Source organism: Monodelphis domestica, chromosome 1 (genome assembly GCF_027887165.1).
Source record: "Monodelphis domestica isolate mMonDom1 chromosome 1, mMonDom1.pri, whole genome shotgun sequence".
NCBI lineage: Eukaryota > Metazoa > Chordata > Mammalia > Didelphimorphia > Didelphidae > Monodelphis > Monodelphis domestica.
This window is the reverse complement of record NC_077227.1, coordinates 506,216,151-506,238,212: the sequence shown is the minus strand read 5'-3', so window position 1 is coordinate 506,238,212 and position 22,062 is coordinate 506,216,151. Positions and strand designations below refer to the sequence as shown.

General features: G+C 39.1%; 1 long non-coding RNA gene across 1 annotated transcript; it reads right to left on the bottom strand.

The window, feature by feature from the left end:
- Positions 1–12,871: 12,871 nt before the first annotated feature.
- Positions 12,872–19,861, bottom strand: LOC130456489 (uncharacterized). Its single transcript, XR_008915441.1, has 3 exons — positions 19,688–19,861; positions 16,763–17,831; positions 12,872–13,123 (listed from the first exon to the last, which is right to left on the bottom strand). It is a non-coding gene; the product is annotated as an uncharacterized LOC130456489 (long non-coding RNA).
- Positions 19,862–22,062: the final 2,201 nt, after the last annotated feature.

Here is a 22,062-nt window from a genome sequence, read left to right as displayed (position 1 = left end):
TTAAAGTGATTTCTTGGGCCTAAGGTAAAACCACCTAGGACCCATTTTTTATTATTTTATTATGTATTTTATTATTGTTTATTTTAAAAATTGTTTTATTGATATTTATTTCAATTAATTGTTATTTTTATTACAAAAAATAAATCAATAAAAAATTGAACAGGAGCCAACCTGATTGACTCACTCTGTGAAGTCTGTCCTGATTACTGTAATTGTGAGAGCTCAGGCCTTCCTCAAAGAAATTATATTTGTTTCTTTGTAAACATTCTGTTTCCTACAGCATTATATCCATTGATAGACCCAAAGCTTCTTGAGACCAGACACTGTTTAGTTCTTGTGTCTGAATTGCTGGTGCTGACCACAGAGGTTTGAGTAGTTTAGGTGTTTATTAAATGTTTTTTGAATTGAATTAATTTTTGCTTCTCACTTGAATAAAAAAAAAGTCTCCAGCAACTGTTGTTATTCCTGACCAAGAAGCCAAAGAAGTCAAAGAAGGAAAGATGTAGCAGGGATGATGCCACAACCACAGTAAGTCTCATTTAGGGCAGGATTTTCTTTTTTTAATAAAGATCTTCTATCTTAGAATGAGTTAAGTACTGTGTGCTGGTTCCAAGAAAGAAGATGGGTAAGGGCTGAGTGGTGACTTGCCCAGGGTCACACAGCTAGAAAGTATCTGAATCCAGAACCTCCTGTATCTGGGCTGGTTCTTAATCCACTGAGTCATCTAGCTTCCCCCTCCATGTGCTTTTTTTTTTAACCCTTATTTTCTGTCTTAGAATCAATACTAAGTATTGGATCCAAGGAAGAATAGTGGTAAGGGCTGGGCAACGAGGGTTAAGTGACTTACCCAGAGTCACACAGCTAGGAAAGTGTCTAAGTTCAGATTTGAACCCAGGATCTCCCATTTCTAGACTTGACTCTATCCACTGAGCTACCTAGGGTAGGATTAGCAAAAAGAATCCACATCTCTACAGTTTATTCAGGTCAGGAAACCCTTCCCTCACAACCACATTGTATAAAGGAGCAGTATAATCCCCATTTTACAGAGAAGCATACTAAGGCTCAAAGAGTTAAGGTCATACAACTGATAGTGTCACAAAGAGGATTTGAATTTGGATTTTCGGACTGGATCAAGTCCAGCCTTTACCCACTGTGCTGCCCTCCTTGAGGTGGTAAGCAGTCTCATTACAAGTCTGCTGCCACTTGGAAGCCTGGGAAGAAGCAGCCAGCACTGAGCACAGCAGGAGCCACGCAGCTTGATGTCCTGGCAAGGAGCATGTGCAGCAAGGTTTGTTTGTCTTTAACTAAACCTCAGAATCAGAAATGCCGACAATACCCTTTGCAAATAGGAAAATTGCATTTCTGAACTACCCGGGGCGTAATTATATCACTTGGGTTTTAAGACAGGCTGAAATGTGTCCTCCTAGCAGGAAATGAGCTAGGCTAACCCTAATTATGGTTCAACACAACAATTCACTTAATTCAGCCAAAGAAAATTACCCAGTGTGGCGATGGGCTAGGTAAGCATCTACTGGGAGTGATGGGCCACCAAGTCAGAGGGCACAAATTTAGACTTGATTTAGGTTTAGAAAATCATAGGGGAAAAAAAGCCCAATGGAAACGATCTCAGAGAGCATCTAATTCAATCATTGCTAACTGGTGGACAAACCATTTCTCTGGGGTCGGAAAAATAGAAGGTTTAAACTATAGAGACCGTTGTAGCTCTAACTTCCCACGACAACAACTCTCCATTGTGCCAGAGAGGAAATCTGGAGGGGAAGTGACTTGTCCAAGGTCACACAGAATAGTAGTGAAGCCAAAGTTCAAAACCAATTTCCAGAGGTTCAAATCTGGTCTCAGACACTTTCCAGCAAAGTGACCCTGGGGAAGTCTCTTAACCCCCATTGCCTAGCCCTTAACATTCTTCTGCCTTAGAGCCAAAACACAGTATGGATTCCAAGATGGAAGATAATGGTTTAAAAAAAAGAAAGAAAGAAATTCCCAGTACAATGTTATTTCCCTATTAGTTCTGTAAGGGGTAGAAATGTAAGGGGTTAGTATAAAAAGTTGGACTGGATTATTTAGGAGTAGGGTCACCAGGAATTTAGTTAAATTCCAAAGAGATTGATTTTAACAAGTTATTTATAAGATATAGAAAGAGCGAAAGTAAGAAAGTCAGAGAGAGGATAGGGTAAGATATCTAACCTACACACTAAGTATTTTGCTCCAACCCCTGGCTCAACCCAGGCAGGGCTAATTAGTCCTTAGCTGGAGGGGCCTCAGCCTTGAACTGAGAACCTGGGGATGCAGGAAGCCTCTCTCAAGAGGGAAGGCCTCTCCCGAGGCTGGTCCCTTCAGAAAATCCAGGAAAGGAGTCAGCCTTTTTCACTCACCCACGTGGTAGTTTTAAGGAAAATAGAAGCAGTCTGAGGTCCTCAGTCAGAGCTCCTCCAAGGTCAAGTTGAAGGCAAAAAAACCTCAAAGCCCTTTCACAGGAAGTTCTTGGCATTTTTAAAGATCATTCCTTTTTCTCACTTCCTGTGACTTCCTTCCATTTTATGTGTACTAATTATAGCTACAGTTTTGCTTAGGTCTGTCCAGGGGGCAGTCAGTTGACTCTGATTCTTCACCCACTATCACACACACGTGAGTCACAGACTTCCCCTACTCAAGTGTAAGTGGGGTGTTTACGCTTCTGGTGATTAAAAATGGGCAGGGGAGAGTTAATTTAATCGTCACAGTTCCCCATGGCTAAGGCAGCAGCCTAATGTGGTCTTTTCTTTTTCTTCTGTTTTTTTTTTAAGTCTTTATCTAAAAACAATTAAAAATCAGTTTGCTGATCATTGCAGGTTGGAGGGGAATAGAAAAAGGGAGGTAGAGAATTTGGTACTCAAAAACCCATATGTAACAGCTGTTTTTACATGTAATTGGAAGGGGGGAATAAATATTATAAAAATGATATTTTAAAGAATAAAATTAAAATAAAATCAAGGTCTTATAGTTAAGAAAAAATTAAAATATAGTTCAGTGAGAGCTTCTTTTTTTTTTTTAGATTTTTTTTGGAAAATTTTATTTAGTCAATTTAGAACATTATTCCTTGCTTACAAGAATCATATTCTTTCCTTTCCTCCCCTCCCCCCACCCCTTCCTGTACTGATGCCCAATTCCACTGGGTATTACATGTGTCCTTGATCAGAACCTATTTCCACGTTGTTGGTGTTTGCACTACAATGTTCATTTAGAGTCTACATCCCCAATCGTATCCCCTCGATCCATGAAGTCAAGCAGTTGTTTTTCTTCTGTGTTTCTACTCCCACAGTTCTTTCTCTGGATGTGGATAGTGTTCTTATAATTCTCTCAGAATTGTCCTGGGTCATTGCATTGCTGCTAGTAGAGGAGTCCATTACATTCGATTGTGCCACAGTGTATCAGTCTCTGTGTACAATGTTCTCCTGGTTCTGCTCCTCTCAGTGAGAGCTTCTAAAAGAAATAAATTATGATTTAAAGTAGAGTTCCTAACCATTCTTGTACCATGGACTTCTTTGTGAGTGTGGCTAAACCTATAAACTCCTTCTTCAAATAATATTTTTAAAGGCATAAAATAAAATACATAGAACTATGACAGAAATAAAATGAAAATCAAGTTTATGGTTTCCCTTTTTATTTCCTAGAGTAATAGGTTAGAGCTAGAAAGGACCATAGGGATCATTTGATCTGACTTTTTTATTATACCAGAAAATGAAAATAAAGATCAGAGAGGTAAAATGCTCAAGGTCATCCAGAGAGAAGGTGGAAGAATTAGGAGTAGAACCGAGGTCTCCTGAGACACCATCTCCCTTGGACTTCCATGGGAATTGTTGCCCTGGAAGGTATGTCTTGGATGGATCTAACAACTAAGCCACTGGGCTCATCTTTGAAAGACATGGTGAGAAACCGTAAGAAGTGGAAATCCCCAGATTTTCAAAAAAGGTGGAGAGAGAATGTGTAAACTATAATCAAGTGATCCTGATTTCAATTCTTGGCAAAATTCTGGCAAATATTATTAAAGGGATGGTTAGTGAGCATCCTGACAAAAGAAGCTGATCATGAAGAACTAAGATGGATTCATCAAGTATAAGTCACACCATGGGCAGCTAGGTGGCTCAGTGGATAGAACTCTAGGTGTGGAAATAGGAGGTCCTGGGTTCAAATCTAGATTCAGATATTTCCTAGCTGTGTAACCCTGGGAAAGTTACTTAACCCAATTGCCTAGCCTTTACTGCTCTTCTGCCTTAGAATCCAGACTTCTAAGACAGAAGGTAAAATTTTAAAACAAAAAAAGAATAGGTCTGGGTCCTGCGAAAGCCTAGGTGGACCTATACACCAAGAGTCCACCAGCTGTGCATATTCTTTGACCTACTAATATCAGTGTTACCAAAGAAAGAAGAAAAAGATCCATATACACAAATATTTAGAGCAGTTCTTCTTCTTGTAGCAAATAATTGGAAATAAAGGGTGCTTATCATTTGAGAGAGTTTTCTAACCCAATTAGGGTATATGAATGTAATGGAATATTATTTGGCAATAGGAAATGATAAAAGAGACAATTTCAGGGAAACCTGGCATATGCAGTGAAGCAGAGTGAAGTGAGCAGAACTAAGAATAATTTATATAATAACTACACTATGAACAAAAACAACTCTGAGAGCCTTAAGAACTCTAACCAATACAATGTCCAGCCACAAATCCAGAGAAGGGCCAAGAGTATTCTACCCACCTCCTGACAGAGGAGGGATGGACTTGTCAAGGTACAGAATTAGACATATATTTTTGGCTATGAAAAAATATATGAAATAATCTTTCTGACTCTTCCTATTTGTTTCAAGAACTGTAGTTTTTGGGTTTTTTTAAGCCCTTAACTTCCATCTGAGAATGAATACAGAGTATTGGTTTCAAGGCAGAAGAGTGATAAGGACTAGGCAATGGGGGTTAAGTGACTTGCTCAGGGTCACACAGCTGGGAAATGTCTGAAGACAAATTTGAAACTTAGATGTCCCTGTTTTTGTTTTTGCTTTTTATTGGGGGTGGGGAGAGATTCAGGGAGGTGATAGAATTTAACAATAGGGTCACCTAAAAAAGAAGAGAAGAAAGAAAAGGGTGTCTATTACATTATATATATATATGAGAACTAAAAGAAATTCAGAAGGAAACATAGTCAAGAAGGGCAACTTTGAAATAACATATTGAATTCACTATTTGTTTTTTAAAAAACAAGCTATATATTAAAATTTCACAAGGGCAGATAGATGGTTCAGTAGTTAGAAAGCCAGGTCTGGAGACAGATGGTCTTGGGTTCAAATGTGACCTCAGATACTTCATAGCTGTGTGACCCTGGACAAGTCACTTAACCCCCATTGGCTAGCCTTTATTGCTTTTCTGCCTTAGAACCTTAGAAGAATTGATTCTGAGATAGAAGGTAAGGTTTTAAAAAAAATTCACATCTTCACAGATAATCTTCTTTTTTCTGTTTCACTTTTTATATGGAAATGTTCTTTTTTATGTGTCTGAAATTCAGAATTAAAATATAGGCCACATGGCATTATATACATGTACACATACATGTAGGAATATAAGTTAAGGGATAGAGTAGTTTCAGGGATCAGTTAGAAGAAAGGAGCTTTGATACAAGCTCTGTTAGAGGATTTTGGGAAGGAGAAAGGAATTGTGGGAGTTTGAACTGACAATAACTTCCTTCCTTCCTTCTTGGATTTCCACAGAGCTGGAAGTAGGTTTGACTCTCTGCCTGAATTTCCACCAGAGATTTTCCCTAGAGAGTCAAAATTTAGTGGAGAGATTTTTGACTTATTGGTAGAGAATTTACTTGGAGTGAACCATTTTCCAGATCCAGAGATCACCTGCCAGTGGTCCATCTGCCAGAAATCCTCTTGGGTTAAGGTAATCCAAAGATCTTCATCTGGACTTTAGGTTACTTAGTGCTGCCAAACCCAGGCTTTTCCCTTTCCTTTTTTTTAATCACTAGTGGACAGATAAGGTTAGAGTCAGATAGCGTGTTGGGGTTTTGTTTTTTAGATAGAGCAGAGAGCTGGAGGCAGGGCCCAGAGAAGAAACAGAAGGCTCTCCTTTCTCAGGGGACTTAGAAGTTGGGTGGAGGTAGTTTGAAGAGTGTTAGGGCCTTACCTACCAGTTTTCCTTATTCCCTTTATAAAATAAACATTGTGTTTTATCAGCCAAGGGGTTTGTGCTTAACTGGCCCTGGGAAGTTCTTAGGTGGGTTGCATCATTTCCCATCCCTCTGGGACAGTTCCCTATTACACACACACACACACACACACACACACACACACACACACGCACACGCACACGCACACACACACACTCACACGCACACACACACACTCACACACATATGTGCATATGTACATATATAAATAAAATTTAAAGAACAGGTCACACCAGACTAATGCTTTTCTTTTTTGGCAAGGTTGAAAATTGGGGGAATACTATTAAAAAAAACACCTTACCTAGAACTTAGCAACACATTTGACAAAGCACTTATGCTGTTCTTATGCACAAGATGGAAATGTGAGCTAAATGGTAATATAACTATAGGTAGATTTGGAACTCATTGAATGGCTGGACCAAAAAGTGGTCATAAACTGCTCAATGCCAACCTGGAAGGGGGTCTCCATGAAGGGTCCCAGAAATCCATTCTTAGATGTGTGTTGCCTAACATTTTTTACCAGTTACTTAAATTAAAGTAGAGTTAAAAATTTATCATATTTGCAGATGAAACAAAGCTGATCAGCAGTAACATGTTGCATGAATGTGTTTGGATCCAGAAATACTGGCAAGCTAGAGCACTGGGCTGAATTGAAAGATGAAGTTGAATCTTATACTCAAATGAAATGAATTTATATCTCTGTGGTTCAGGAATTCCCTCTGGTGATACAGACAGCAACCATTGAGGGTTGCATGATAGTTTCTCTTATGTCACCCCCAAAGTTCTTTAGAGGGAATCTGCCCAACATGTTCTAGGTTTTCCTTGTTTTCTCCCAATACCCCAAAGATACCATTAAGGGCCTCTTTACTATTCCCTTGCCATTCCTCAGTCTTCTCATATGACCACTCCATTTTCTTCCTGAAATTTAATATTAAAGGATAAATAAAAAACTTTACTTTGGGGCTCAAAAATACAGCTTCACAAGTTGATAGCAAGGTGTGTCTAGAGATGAGCTCGTCTGGAAAAAGTCTAGAGGGGTTAATGGACGGGAAGGTAGCCAATGTCAGTAAGTCAGTATAAGTCGATCTGAGTTCACAGTGTGATGAGTGGGGGGAAAAGGCTCATTGCATCTGAGGTTGAATTAAAAGTAGACATAATGTAAGGGCTGGGATAGCACCACTTTATTCTTCCTTGTTCAGTGGATATTATATCAAGATCTAGACGCCACCGTTTACAGGGATGTAATGAAATGCTATTGCGCCATAGGGAATGCTGAACAGGAAGTCTTCAGAAAAACCTGGAAAGGCTTCCATGAACTGATGCAAAGTGAAAGTGAGAAGAATCAGGAGAACACTGTATACAGTAACAGAAATATTATACGATGATCAACTATGAAGGACTAAATCATTATCAGCAAAACAAGTCTCCAAGATAACCACAAGACCACATGACTGTGGATAGCATTGTCAAAGAGGGAATCTGTGCAGATCAAAGCATGCCGTCTTCCACTGTATTTCTTATGAGATTTCTTTTGTATGTGTGATATGTGTCTACTGTAATGAAACATGAGCAATACAGAAATATGTATTAGATGAAAGTATAGGTATAACCTATATCAGACTATTCACCACTTGGGGTGGGAGGGAGAAAATCTGAATTTTAAGATTTAAAAAACAATTGCCAAACTTGTTTCTATGTGTAACTGAAAAAAAAAAAATTAAATCAGGGATAAAAATAACTGTTACCTTTTAAGAAGGTCTTTGAGAAGCCCGAGTTGGGTAACCAGAATGGAAATCATGCTATGAATAATAGGATCAGTTGAAACAATTGGGGATTTTATTTTTGATTTATTTTTTTAAATTTGGAAAATTTTATTTAAATAGTTTAGAATATTTTTCTATGGTTACAAGATTCATGTTCTTTCCCTCCCACTCCCTTCCCACAGCTGACATGCAATTCCATTGGGTTTTATGTGTGTCATTGATCAAGACGTATTTCCATATTATTGATATTTGCACTTGGGTGATCATTTAGAGTCTACATCTAGAATTGAGGATTTTAAACCAGAAGAGATTTCTCAGAAGAGCTACAATACCTGTCTTCAAGTAGGTGAAGGCCCATCACACAGAAGCGCTATCAGACTTCTTGGTTTCAGAGGTTATAGATTTGGGGCAATGGAAAGAATTGTGGTTCTCAATCTCATTTTGTTTACAGCATAGCATTCTTTGCTATACCATAATGACCCTTTATGTTGGCTATCAAGAAGGGTGCCCAGGTAATGGGCATCTCCAGACATCAGGGTCTGGATAAGACTGGCTGTCTTCTTCTTCTGCCTTCTCTGTCATCTTCCTCTGTCTTGTGTATACAAGATACCCAGTAGTGGAGATAACTTTGCATTTCTGTGGATATTGTGACTTTCCCCAAGTCAAGCTAGGTGGAGCAGATAACTCCTGAAGCTGGGAGTGTGAATTGGGTTATGGGGAAATCTTGGAACCTGGGGCAAAGGGATACAGGAAGGATGTAGGGGGATGAGAGAAGACATGAGATGGCAGCTCATAAGAGAGAGAGGTTTGGGATCTCTTGCAGTTCAGGATCACATTTGGCATTGATTCATAATTTACATTAATTGTAAACTTCAAAGGAGATGAAGCTATGGCAGATTTCCAAGAGGTGGCTTCATGATTTAGGAAATTTTAGACAGGAAAACTCAGAGCCCACCCGTGAGAACCTCTTCCCATTGGGAGGAAAGGGGGAAAATCTCCCTAATGATTAGAGCTATTCTAAAACAAAATATTCTGGCCCTAGAGGTGGTGGGGTCTCCCTTTACTCAAGATCTTTAGGCAAAAGCTGGACCGGCCACTTGCCCACTACATTGTAGAAGGGTTTCATGCTTACCTATAGATGAGATGATGGAGGCTGGCCTTTGGAATCTTGCATCTTTGAGATTCTGTGGCTCTGGGTACAGCCCCATGGCTACACTCTCTCTGCTGAGCAGTACACAGTGGACAGGCTTAATGTGATTATTGTGGGCAGGCAAACTGGACAAAGTGAATTTGGACACCTGGCTTATTGGGTCTGGCTGTTGACACTGATCACATTAACGGGATAAATGTCAAATATCCAATTCACTTTGTATAGAGAACACAGGCATCTTGTTGTCTACCGTCCGCGGTCCCTTTACACATAAATCTCCACTTATCTGAGCAAGGAAGACTAAACAGAGAAGAAATACCCACAGTAAAAGTTTGAGCCAGGAGAGCTAAGCTTCAGTCCCTATCTCTAGCACTAATGTGTTAGGTGATCTTGGACAGGTCCCCTTCCCTCTTGGTCCTCTTCAATATTAAATGAGGATTATACCAAATGATCTCCAAGGACCCTTCTACTTCAATTTGACAATCTGTGATTTGACCACATTCTGTCTAGAAAAATCAGCCTGAGTTACCTTGTTTGACCATCTGTGCTGATCAAATTAACCAGATGACTGCCAAATGCCCACTTTCATTATGCCTTGCAAATGCAGCCCCTGCGTGTGGACAAAGAAGAAATCAAAGAAGATGAGTGCAGAGAATGAAACCAGTGAGTTTAGGAGAAGCAACCATTCAATGCTCTAGGTTAGGCACTGGGGGAGATGAGAGGATAAACAAGAACTTGGATTCTAGTAGGGGAAGATAAGATGTAACCTCAGAGCAATGCAATAAGATGAAAATATAGGTGCATAAGAAGAGTACAAAGTACCACTAAGTAGTCAGAGGAGGGGGAGATCACTTCCAGCTGGAGCGGAGGACAGGAAAAGCTCCTTGGGAGAGGTGGCATTTGAGCTGGGTCTTGAAGCCCGGGCAGAATTTCATTTAACCTCTCTGGGCCTCAGTTTCTTCATCTACAAAGTGAGGGAATTATAAAATAGATGATTGAGTTCCTTTCCAGTTTTAAGTCTATGAATGTACAAATCCTACATTTGTTTGTTTTTGCTTTTTAAATGAAATATAGAAAAAAGGCCTTCATTAATTTGACTTCACTCATTTGGAATTCATAGTTATTCCTCTTGTGGAAAAAGATTAATCTAGCAAGTAACAGTGCAAATAAAATTGGGATGGGCCATGTTTAACCTGCTTAAGAGGACAAAATGTGGGGAATGGTTGAAGTAGCATTCACTGGATGCTGTTAACAAAGAATGATAAGACGTTCTTCACCAAAGTGGCCTAGGCAAGGTGACTAATGAGAAATGTTTAACAAAGCAGGGAGTTTGTGTGACCAGATCGTCACCATCCTCAGTACCTCAGTTCTGTCCTCTATCAATCAAATGCTGAGACCAGGTTACGTACAGAAAAATACACTTAGAATTGGCAGGGTATGAGGAAGAGAAGGAGGAGGAGGGAATCTTAAATCATTTTTAGTCCAACATTTTCATTTTGCAGAGGCTGTCCATAAGATGTGTAGGATTCAAACATATTAAAGCTGGATGATCTCTGGGGTCTCTTTGAGCTCTGACATCTGTGTTCATGAGATTGTAGATTTAGAGCTGGTGGGATCCTTAGAGGGGGCATCTAGCTAATCAGTGAACAATGATTTATAAAGTATGTAATTTGTGTCAGGCACTGTGCTAAGATGCAAAGAAAGAGTAGAAACAAGGAGCTTAAATTCTTTTTTTTTAAATTTTATTTAATTAGTTAATTTAGAATATTTTCCTTTGGTTACAAGAATCATGTTCTTTCCCTCCCCTCCTCCTACCTTTCCCATAGCCAACATGCAACTCCACTGGGTTTTACATGTGTCCTTGATCAAAGCCTATTTCCATATTTATTTGCACTGGGGTGATCATTTAGAGTCTACATCCCCAATCATATTCCCATCGACCCATGTGATCAAGCAGTTGTTTTTCTTCTGTGTCTCTACTCCCACAGTTCTTTCTCTGGACGTGGATAGTGTTCTTTCTCATAAGTCCCTCAGAATTGTCCTGGATCATTGCATTGCTGCTAGTAGAGAAATCCATCCCATTCGACTGTGCCACAGTGTATCAGTCTCTGTGTACAATGTTCTCCTGGTTCTGCTCCTCTCACTCTGCATCACTTCCTGGAGGTTGTTCCAGTCTCCATGGAATTCCTCCACTTTATTATTCCTTTGAGCACAATAGTATTCCTTCACCAACATATACCACCATTTGTTCAACCATTCTCCAATTGAAGGGCATCCCCTCATTTTCTAGTTTTTGGCCGCCACAAAGAGCGCAGCTATGAATATTCTTGTACAAGTCTTTTTCCTTATTATCTCTTTGGGGTACAAACCCAGCAGTGCTATGGCTGGATCAAAGGGCAGACAGTCTTTTTATCGCCCTTTGGGCATAGTTCCAAATTGCCCTCCAGAATGGCTGGATCAGTTTACAACTCTACCAGCAATGCATTAATGTCCCAATTTTGCCACATCCCCTCCAACATTCATTACTTTCCTTTGCTATCATGTTAGCCAATCTGCTAGGTGTGAGTTGATACCTCAGAATTGTTTTGATTTGCATTTCTCTGATTATAAGAGATTTAGAACACTTTTTCATGTGCTTATTAATAGTTTTTATTTATCTGAAAATTACCTATTTATGTCCCTTGCCCATTTATCAATTGGAGAATGGCTTGATTTTTTTTTGTACAATTGCTTTATCTCTTTATAAATTTGAGTAATTAGACCTTTGTCAGAGGTTTTTGTTATGAAGATTATTTCCCAATTTGTTGCTTCCCTTCTAATTTTGGTTGCATTGGTTTTGTTTCCCTTTTTAATTTGATGAAATCAAAATTATTTTACATTTTGTAACTTTTTCTAACTCTTGTTTGGTCTTAAAAATCTTTCCCTTCCCAAAGGTCTGACATGTATACTATTCTGTGTTCACATAATTTACTTATAGTTTCCTTTTTTATGTTCAAGTCATTCACCCCTTCTGAGTTTATCTTGGGTGTGAGGTATGAGATGTTGATCTAAACCTAATCTCTCCCATACTGTTTTCCAAATTTTCCAGCAGTTTTTGTCAAATAGTGGATTTTTGTCCCCAAAGCTGGGCTCTTTGGGTTTATCATAGACTGTCTTGCTGATTCTCTTTTCTGTCTTAATTTAGTAAAACAGTTTCTTGGTAGTTCAATGGGTATGGCACTAAATAAGTAAATTAATTTGGGTAGGATTGTCATTTTATTATGTTAGCTAATCCTACCCATGAGCAATCAATGTTTTTCCAATTATTTAGATCTAGTTTTAATTGTAGTAGTCGTGTTCATATAGTTCCTGTGTTTGTCTTGGCAGACAGATTCCCAAATATTTTATATTGTCTAGGGTGATTTTAAATGGAATTTCTCTAAGGAGCTTAAATTCTAAAGGGATGGCCAGCCCTTTCCCTTTACAGATGGGAATACTGAGGACCAAAGAGGGAAAACGTTCTGTCACTTTTCTGAGGTCACAAAAATAGCAAGGTTTCCAGTTGGGATTTGGTGGCTTTCAGCTAATTAGTCATTCTACCCTTAGCCAAGCTGGTGCCCTGACAACAGACACAAACTGTCACTGACCCACAGGAAACGATTCCAGCTTGGAGAGACCTGCCACAGTTTATCCCATGCCACCTTAACCTTCATGGGCTCTGGGTAACCACCAGGTTAGGGTGAGGTAGTAGTGTAGGAAATCAATAGAAGGGCTTTCATCAATATGGATTAATGTCATTATTTATTTCATGGTCAGATGTCTTATTTCTAGGACTCTGCTAACAAAGGATGGGCTCCACGACAACAGGGGAAATGCCAGACACTTCTTTTGCAACTTTCACTGATCCAGCTAGCACAGGGCTGAGTGCTCAGGAGAGATTCATCTGATGCCACCGAATTGAGTGGAAAGCAGATGTGGGAGTTGACCACTTCACCTGCTCATCTCAGAAACCTGCCAAAAAAGAAAGAAAAAAAAGAAAAATGGTACCAGGTCAGAAATGACTGGCACTGGACCTCAAAGCCCTGAGTTCATCTACTTTGAAATCTAAGCACACACAGCATGTGGCCAGGCCCAGAGAAGCCTGGCTTTGTTCTATTCTCTTCTGCACATTCTGCTGATCCTTCCAAACTCCTCAGCCCTTCCGGAAGCAAAGTGTCTGCTGTCCTCGTCCTCCTTTTTTCCTGTAGAGGACCTGCTGAGGCATTCAAAACATTCCTTCCACCCAGGGGATCTGTCATCTCCCTCTCACAGTTCTAGCCTGGATCCAGGCTCAGAGATAAACCATAACTCTTGAAAAAACCAAGGTGGCCTATTATTTCTGCTCCAAACCACCTCTGGATCTTAACTTGAGTGGTGGCTTGATAGACCCCGGCTGTCATGCTGAGCATTGTGTCAAGTAAGCATCAGTGGGTTGACTTTTGTAATGAGCAAGCTGGGACTCATCAGACAGTCATATAAACCCTTTCCCAGGACACCGGATCCCACCAAAGCCTCCGTTAGAGTGATAGTTGTAAAAGCAGGAGTAATGTTTTAACCCAGAGCTATGCTTATCCCCATGCACACTTTGTATTTTGACCCAAGTTAAAATGTCAGGAAGTCAAAATGCACAGATGTAGTGGTAATTTACAAGGTTTTGCAGTATCTCAGACATCTCCATCTTGACCTAAGCATCTGGAATTATTTTTTTAAAAAGTAATCTCAAGCCAAAAATTTAAATCTCAGCACCATTTATATAATAGTGCCTAATAAATATTTGTTGAATTGGACTTTAAGAAGAACTATATAGAGGGGCGGTTAGATGGTATAGTGAAAAGAGACCAAACCAAAGAGACAGGAGGGTCTGGGTTTGAATTTGGTCCTAGAGTTGTAACTAAGACAGAGAGTCAGGAAAGAAAGAAAGAAAGAAAGAAAGAAAGAAAGAAAGAAAGAAAGAAAGAAAGAAAGAAAGAAAGAAAGAAAGAAAGAAAGAAAGAAAGAAAGAAAGAAAGAAAGAAAGAAAGAAAGAAAGAAAGAAAGAAAGAAAGAAAGAAAGAAAGAAAGAAAGAAAGAAAGAAAGAAAGAAGGAAAGAAAGAAGGAAAGAAAGAAGGAAAGAAAGAAGGAAAAAAGAAAAAAGAAAGGAAGGAAGAAAGGAAGGAAGGAAGAAGGAAAGAAAGAAGGAAAGAAAGAAGGAAAAAAGAAAAAAAAAGGAAGGAAGAAAGGAAGGAAGGAAGAAGGAAAGAAAGAAGGAAAGAAAGGAGAGAAAGAAAGAAAGAAAAAGAAGGAAGGAAGGAAAAATATGATTTGGAGCACAGAGAATGGAGCTGAGGGTAAAAAACAATGAATTTTCGGTCTAACTCAACTCTTGACTTTCCATTTACTAGCTGGGTGGCTTCCAGCAAGTCCTTTATACTCGATGAACCTCAATTTTATTATTTATAAAATGGAGTTAATAATCCCTTTCTTACCTACTTTATAGGGCCATTGTGAGGAGCAATTGAGAGAATGGATGTAAAGTGTTCTGTAAACAGTCGAAGGCTACAGAGATGTGAGCTATAGAGAACTTTGTGGCAGGTGTAGGTATCACAAAATCAAACCAGGATGGAATATTACAGCTCTAAAAAAGTTGAATCCCACTAGTACCAAAAATGGCACAGAAGGCAAAAGGATGAAATGGAAAGATTTGTACCAGAAGACCCAGGTTAAAAAATAGATTCAGTTACTCATTAAATGACCCACTCTCTCTTTTTTGAACCTTGGTTTTTTCATCTGTAAAATCAGGGGGGTTGGGGGGGGGTCGATTAGATCTCTAAAGTTTCATTCAGCTGTAAATTCTTTAAGCCTATTACATCTCCTTAAGAAGCAAAAATGTGAGAGGCAGTTAGGTGGTTCAATGGATAAAGAATCAGGACTAGAGATGGGAGGTCCTGGGTTCAAATTTGATCTGTGTCGCCCAGGGCAAGTCAACTTAACCCCCATTGCCTAGCCTTTACCACTTTTCTGCCTTAGAACAAGTAATTAGGATCTATTCTAAGGTGGAAGATGAGTTTTTGAAAAAAGAAGAAAAATGTGGCTCTTGCATGAATGAAAGAACAGTTTTCTGAGCCAAAACAAAACAACCTCACCCACCAACCATCTAATCCAGATAGGGCTGCTTTCCTCAGGATCTCGTGCCTCCCCCTCATTAAATATAAATCAAAAGCTTTGGCCATAGCTCCATGGAAACATTCTCCTGTGCATGAAGGCCTATTAAGAATAGCAGCGCTAAACAAATTGTGGCACATAATTGTGATGGAATACTACCATGCCATTAGAGATGATGAGCAGGTTAATTTTGGAAAAACATGGTACATGAAATGATGAAGAGTGAAACCAGCAAAACCAAGACAAAATTATATGCAGCCACAGAAATAGTGTTTGAAGAATAACTTATATAGCCTACCTCCAGGGAAAGAACTGATAAATAGAAATAAGTAAAACAGCTCTCTCTCTACACACACACACACACACACACACACACACACACACACACACACACACACACACACACACACACACACACATACACACACGAAGCCTTCCCTAATGAAGGGAGGGAGGCAGTTACCTGGGTATTTTAATGTAACAAACAAACAAATAAATATTTTTTTTAAGTATTAAAAAAAGAATAGCAGTACAATAATGAACTCACTTAGGAATAGATAAAGTTGGTTTTGCTACAAGCACAGTTATTGACAATTGAGGAATTGGTTTGTATTTCAACTGTCCAGCTAATTTTGAGCAGGTAAATAAAAGAGCAGAGTTTAAGTGGATAGAGGACAGGCCTTGAAGCCAGGACTACCTGAGCTCCAGTCCTATCTCTGATCCATACTAGCTGTATGACCATGAGAAAGTCACTGAACCCCCATGCAACTTTAAGACCATACATTACGGCAAATTGTCTATCTGTGTGGTGTAGGGAATTTCCATATGAGAACACTGACTGGATGAAATCGGAGGTTCAGATCCCTGCTTCTCAAAGTAAAATGTAAATGAATCATTACGAAAGATAAAATGGACAAGGGTGATTGCAAGAAAATTAAAAGCTTCTCCCAACAAGTAGCTAAGGCGAGACTTGAACTGGGGTCTTCCTGATGTTAAGCTCAGTGCTTTCTTCACAGAACCACTTAGCTATTCTAAAACAAACATTTAGATCTCAAGTTCTGGTTGGGACATGAAGAAACCTAGAAGCTTACTTCTACTTTATCATTAAATTGTTATGTGAAATCTAGCCTCAAACACTTTCTGGCTGTGTGACCCTGGGCAAGTCACTTAACTGCCATTGCCCAGCCCTTATTGTTCTTCTGCCATGGAACCAGTATATAGTAATGATTCTCAGAAGGAAGATAAGAGTTTTTTTTTTTTAATTGTTATGTGACCTTGGACAAGCGCTTAGTGTCTCTATAGCTCAGTCCCCCTATATGCCTCCTCCCTACCTCACTGGTATATTTTGAGGATTAATTAAATGAATGAGATACAGAAAGTGCTAAGGCATGCACTTTGCATGCGGGAGGGCTCATTATTACAGTCAGTGATAGAAGACCTTGGATGCTTTTAAGTTTTTCTGTCCTCACCTGTCTTTCAGAACAAATTATAGCCTTGTCACTGATCTGCCCTTGCCACCTTGGAAGCCTCTCTGTCCCCAGATGCTCTCTGGAGTTGGCCTCCTGGACTGTCTTTCTTCTAGTGACCCAACAATTTCTCCTGGGAACCCATTCCAGGGTCTCTGTGGCACCTGGAAAGGAAGAGAACGTTCTCCTCAATTACCTTCTTATGAGTGTGAACCCCTGGAAGGGTAGACAGTTGAGGCAAGCTCAGTTACTTTTTTTTTTTAAAACTCTTCCTTCTGTTTTAGAATTAATACTGTGTATTGGTTCCAAGGCAGAAGAGCAGTAAGGGTTAGGCAATGGGGGTCAAGTGACTTGTCCAGGGTCACACTGAGACCAGATTTGAACCCAGGATCTCCCATCTTTAGGCATAATTCTCAATCCCCAGAGCCACCTAGCTGCCCCCTCAGAGCATCTTTTCCAAGCAGGACATTACCCTTCTTCTGTGTGGTGTTTAATCAGTTAGCTCTTTAGGTAGCTGAGTTAAGCAAAGCTGTCACAGGCATGAGAGTCACCTTTGCATCTTGCCTCTGCTAATAAGGTGCTCCTGAGCCACTTCTGTGAACTCCATGGGCTCTGCAGTTGCATTCTGGGTAGGTCACTGTTTGAAGGGAGGGAGGACCTTCCTCTGGCTCTGGAGAGAGGCACAGCTCAGGCTGGACAGCTCACGATGTGGTGCCTTCTGTGGCAGCCACAGGACACAGAGATGCCAGGACCCTCAGATATAATCTAGTCCAGTCCCTTCATTTTACTAATGAGGAAGCCTTTTCCCTGCTGCCATTTCCACCTCTGTTAATCAGGGAAATGGAGATGCAGTGTATCTTGGTGGGTAAAGAGCTGGACTTGGCATTAAGATAACCCTGGGTTGGAGCCCCTGTTCTGAGAAAGTCACTTATCTCTGGAAACTCCAGGCAACGTTCAAGGCTGCAGGACAGTTATTCTGTATTGCTAGTGAAAGCTTCCCCACCGGAAGTTCCTTGTATCAACAAAATCAGGGATTTAGTTTATCCTCCATCCTCCACCTCCAATGACATAACTAAGGCATAAAGTCAAATGAAAGAAAATTAAACAACTCAAGGCATAGAATGATGAGAACTGAAGTTGACATTTTAATAAGGCGACATTAAGTTATATGCAGTTACTTTGCAACTATTCAATTAATTAGCACTGGAACATAATGCATTTTTTGGTAGAGCATTTAGCAAACTAAAGCACAATAAAAATGTTATCTTTTACTGTCATGTTATGTGATGGTCAAAATAACCCTATGAAGTGTTACTGCAAGTACTCTCAGGCCCCATTTTACAAGTCATTGAGCCAGAGCTAGAGGGCACCTTTTAGACCATCTACCCCAACCCTGTCATTGACAGATGAAGAAATAGGTCATGGAGGGGCAGCTGGGTTGCTCAGTGGTTAGCAAGCCAGGCCTGCAGATGGGAAGCCCTAGGTTCAAATCTAGCCTCATATATTTCTTTGCTGTGTGACCCTGGACAAGTCATTTAATCCTTATTGCCTAGCATTTACTGTTCTTTTGCCTTGGATTCGATATTGATTCTTACAGAAGGAAAAGAAAGAAAGAAAGAAAGAAAGAAAGAAAGAAAGAAAGAAAGAAAGAAAGAAAGAAAGAAAGAAAGAAAGAAAGAAAGAAAGAAAGAAAGAAAGAAAGAAAGAAAGAAAGAAAGAAAAAGGAAAGAAGGAAGGAAGGAAGGAAGGAAGGAAGGAAGGAAGGAAGAAAGAAAGAAAGAAAGAAAGAAAGAAAGAAAGAAAGAAAGAAAGAAAGAAAGAAAGAAAGAAAGAAAAAGGAAAGAAGGAAGGAAGGAAGGAAGGAAGGAAGAAGAAGAAGAAAGAAAGAAAGAAAGAAAGAAAGAAAGAAAGAAAGAAAGAAAGAAAGAAAGAAAGAAAGAAAGAAAGAAAGAAAGAAAGAAAGAAAGAAAGAAAGAAAGAAAGAAAGAAAGAAACAGAACAGAAGGAGGGAAGGAGGGAAGGAGGGAAGGGAGGAAGGGAAGGAAGAGAAGGAAAGGAGGAAGGGAGGAAAGAAAAAAAAGAAAGGAGGAAAGGAGGAAGGGAGAAAGAGAAAGAACTAGATAATGAGAGGTTAAGTAACTTACCCAAGGTCACACATCTATAAGGAGAGGAGCTGGGATTTGAACTCAGATCCTTTATCTTTAGACCCAGGGCTCTTTCTTCTTTACCAGGAGGAGAGGGAAACTCAGCCCAATAACAGGTTTGGTTCACAGTCATAGAACTAGTAAGCTAGTCCCCTAGTTTTTCTTGATCAGTTAAGTCAAGAGCATAGGATAAGAAATGGACATTTTACTGGCAAGGCCAGAAAACTTGGCCATTTTCCTTTCAATGGACACGGCACATTAAGACCTAATTATATCACCAGGCTACTGCAAACCCGAATGAATTAAAACCAGCAAAGTGGCTTTGAACTCTTTCGATGAAAGGTGACTGATAATTGCTAAGCACTTTTAGAAAGAGGCTTTTAAAACACAATTGCCCTCTATTAATCTGAGCTCCAACAGACCCGTAGTTCATGAACAGTTAAAGCCGTTTAGTAAACATGGGTTTTGTTTTGTATTGCTTCCCCCGTTTCCGTGCGGTCCATGCGTTGCTACAATTCCCATAAAGGTGGGGCTAAAACAGCTGCGTCTGTTACAGCGTGTTTTCCTACTCTGTATCTAGTGATCTTCCGGGACTCCCCGGACCCAACAAGTCTCCAAATGCAAATGTATTTTTAAAACTCTTTCAGAGGCAGGGAGGAAAGAGAACCTTCTCCCATAACAATGACAGCAGGTATTTTTTTTTAAACTTCTTAATAATAAAAAGCAAGTCCCTTCCTTGCTGCTTCTCTCCCACCCCAATTCTCACTATTAAAGTTATCCTTACAAAGCAATGAGGGCTGCTGCATGTAAAGCTGGAGGTTTAGATTTCAATCCCCCATCGTTTGTAGAGTTCTGGGGTTATCCTGGGCAAGCCTCAGCTTCTTTGGGCATCAGTTTCTTCATCTGTAAAATGAAGGGCTTGAGGTCCTTCCAGCTCAGAATCCTATGAGCTTGTGGGTTTAATCTAAGTAATAAATAACAATAATATGTAGGTTTAATCTAAGTAATAAATAACTAATCAAATAAATACAAGTAATAATTAAATAAATAATAATAATATATTTTATAAAACCCTGTGGGTTTAATAGAAGTACTAATTAAATAAATAGCAAAAATATATTAAATATGAACTGGTGCACTTAATATAAGCAATAAATTAATAATAATAATATATACGATCTAGTAGATTTAGTGTTAGTAATAAATAATTAATAATACACTGTAGATGATCCTGTGAGTTTAATATAAGTAATAATTAAATAAGTAACAATAACATATATGATCCTGTCAGTTAATGTTATAATTAAATAATAATATGTTATGCAATCCTGTGGGTTTAATTTTAGTAATAAATCATCATATTATATAGATTATCCTATGGTTTTAATATAAGTAATAATTAAATAAGTAACAATAATATATATGATTCTGTGAGTTAATATGTTATAATTAAATAATAATATACTATATAATCTTGTGGGTTTAATTTTAGTAATAAATAATAATAATACTATATAGATGATTTTGTGGCTTTAATATAAGTAATAAATAAATAGCAACAATATATATGTTCCTATGGGTTTAATATAACTAATAATACAATAATAACATACTGCATATAATCCTGTGGGTTTGACATCATCAATAATTAAATAAATAATATATTATATAACATTATACATTATATTAGTTATACAATAATATAAATTCCAAAGTATGGTGATAACTAAATAACGAATAAATACAAATTTGCTCCTCATTTTCCACTAAAAAGCTAATTACAGTTAATGCTATCCATGTCTTACACATAAGAACCCCGACGATTAGATTCAAGCTCCAAGGTGGCAAAGCTGTAAGTGGCATTTCCACCACTTTAGCCTAGCTCACGTGACTCTTTCTGTAATGATGGACTACTGCCCAGACAGTCTTTATCCTTTTTCCTTTTACTAGGTGATCTGCATTAGGAGGTAGGCCAGGGATGGTTATTCCCATTTTGTGAAAGCGGAAGTTAATGTGCTCATGGCTGAACAGTTAATAAGTGATAGAACCCAGAAAAGAGCCCCGGTCCAAGAAATAGCAGCATCATTTTCAAAGGATATAGAAGTGACAGCGCATGCCCCTTTTCACTTATCAAGGAACTCCTTCCTACCAGTAGCTGGGTAGGTACCAGAAGGATAATATAAAATAGCTTTTTCCAGGGGCCCAAAATGGCAACAGTATTTTACCATAAAAATGCAACATAACTGTCACTTTAACAACTACTGAGAATTTAAGAATCCACTATTCCACCATAAAGGGAAGGGTCAGACTGCATGAGGCTCTTGTAGCTAGAAACTCATCAAAACTAGACAGTAAAAAAAGAAACTCCGGAAGTCCATAATCCCGCTACCATCAGGATGGAACGGAAGCAGCAGTGTAAGCAACCCAGTGAAATTCTGGAAAGCACAGGCATTATTCTAGGAAAGGCATGGACACTGTTTGTGGCTTTGACTCAGTGATCCCATAACGAGGGAGACACTTCACAGGAGGTCAGTTATAGAAAGGATGGTCCCAGATACACCAAAGCAGACTGTTCAATCCTCCCTCTGAAGCATCTCTACTCAGGTGCTCATCACCTCTTGCCTAGACTATGGCAGTCCTTCATTAGTTATCCATTATGTCCAAATCTGCCTGACCCCATTTGGGGTTTTCTTGGCAAAGATATTGGACTGATTTCTCATTTCTTTCTCCAGCTCATTTTACAGATGTGGAAACTGAGGCAGGCAAGTGATGTGACTTGCCCAGGGTCACAGAGAGTGAGTGTCTGAGGCCAGATTTTAACTCAGAAAGATGAGTCTTTCTGACTTTAATCCCAGTACTCTAACCACTGTACCACTGAGTTGCTCAAGACTATGACAAGGACCTCCTAATTGGACTCCTTGCCTCCAGTTATTCTCTGCTTAAAGTTATCTCCCATTAGGCTGTCACATGAATATTCCTAAAATACAGAACTGTTCATGTTAGCTTCCTTCTGCCTCCCACTTAGACATCTTTAATGGTATCCATTGCCTCTAGGAGGAAATTAAAAAACAAAAATCTTTAGCCTAATATTTTTAAAAGTTCTTCACAATCTGTCTCTCCCTTAACTTTTCATTTCTATTTTTTCCATGTCATATACTC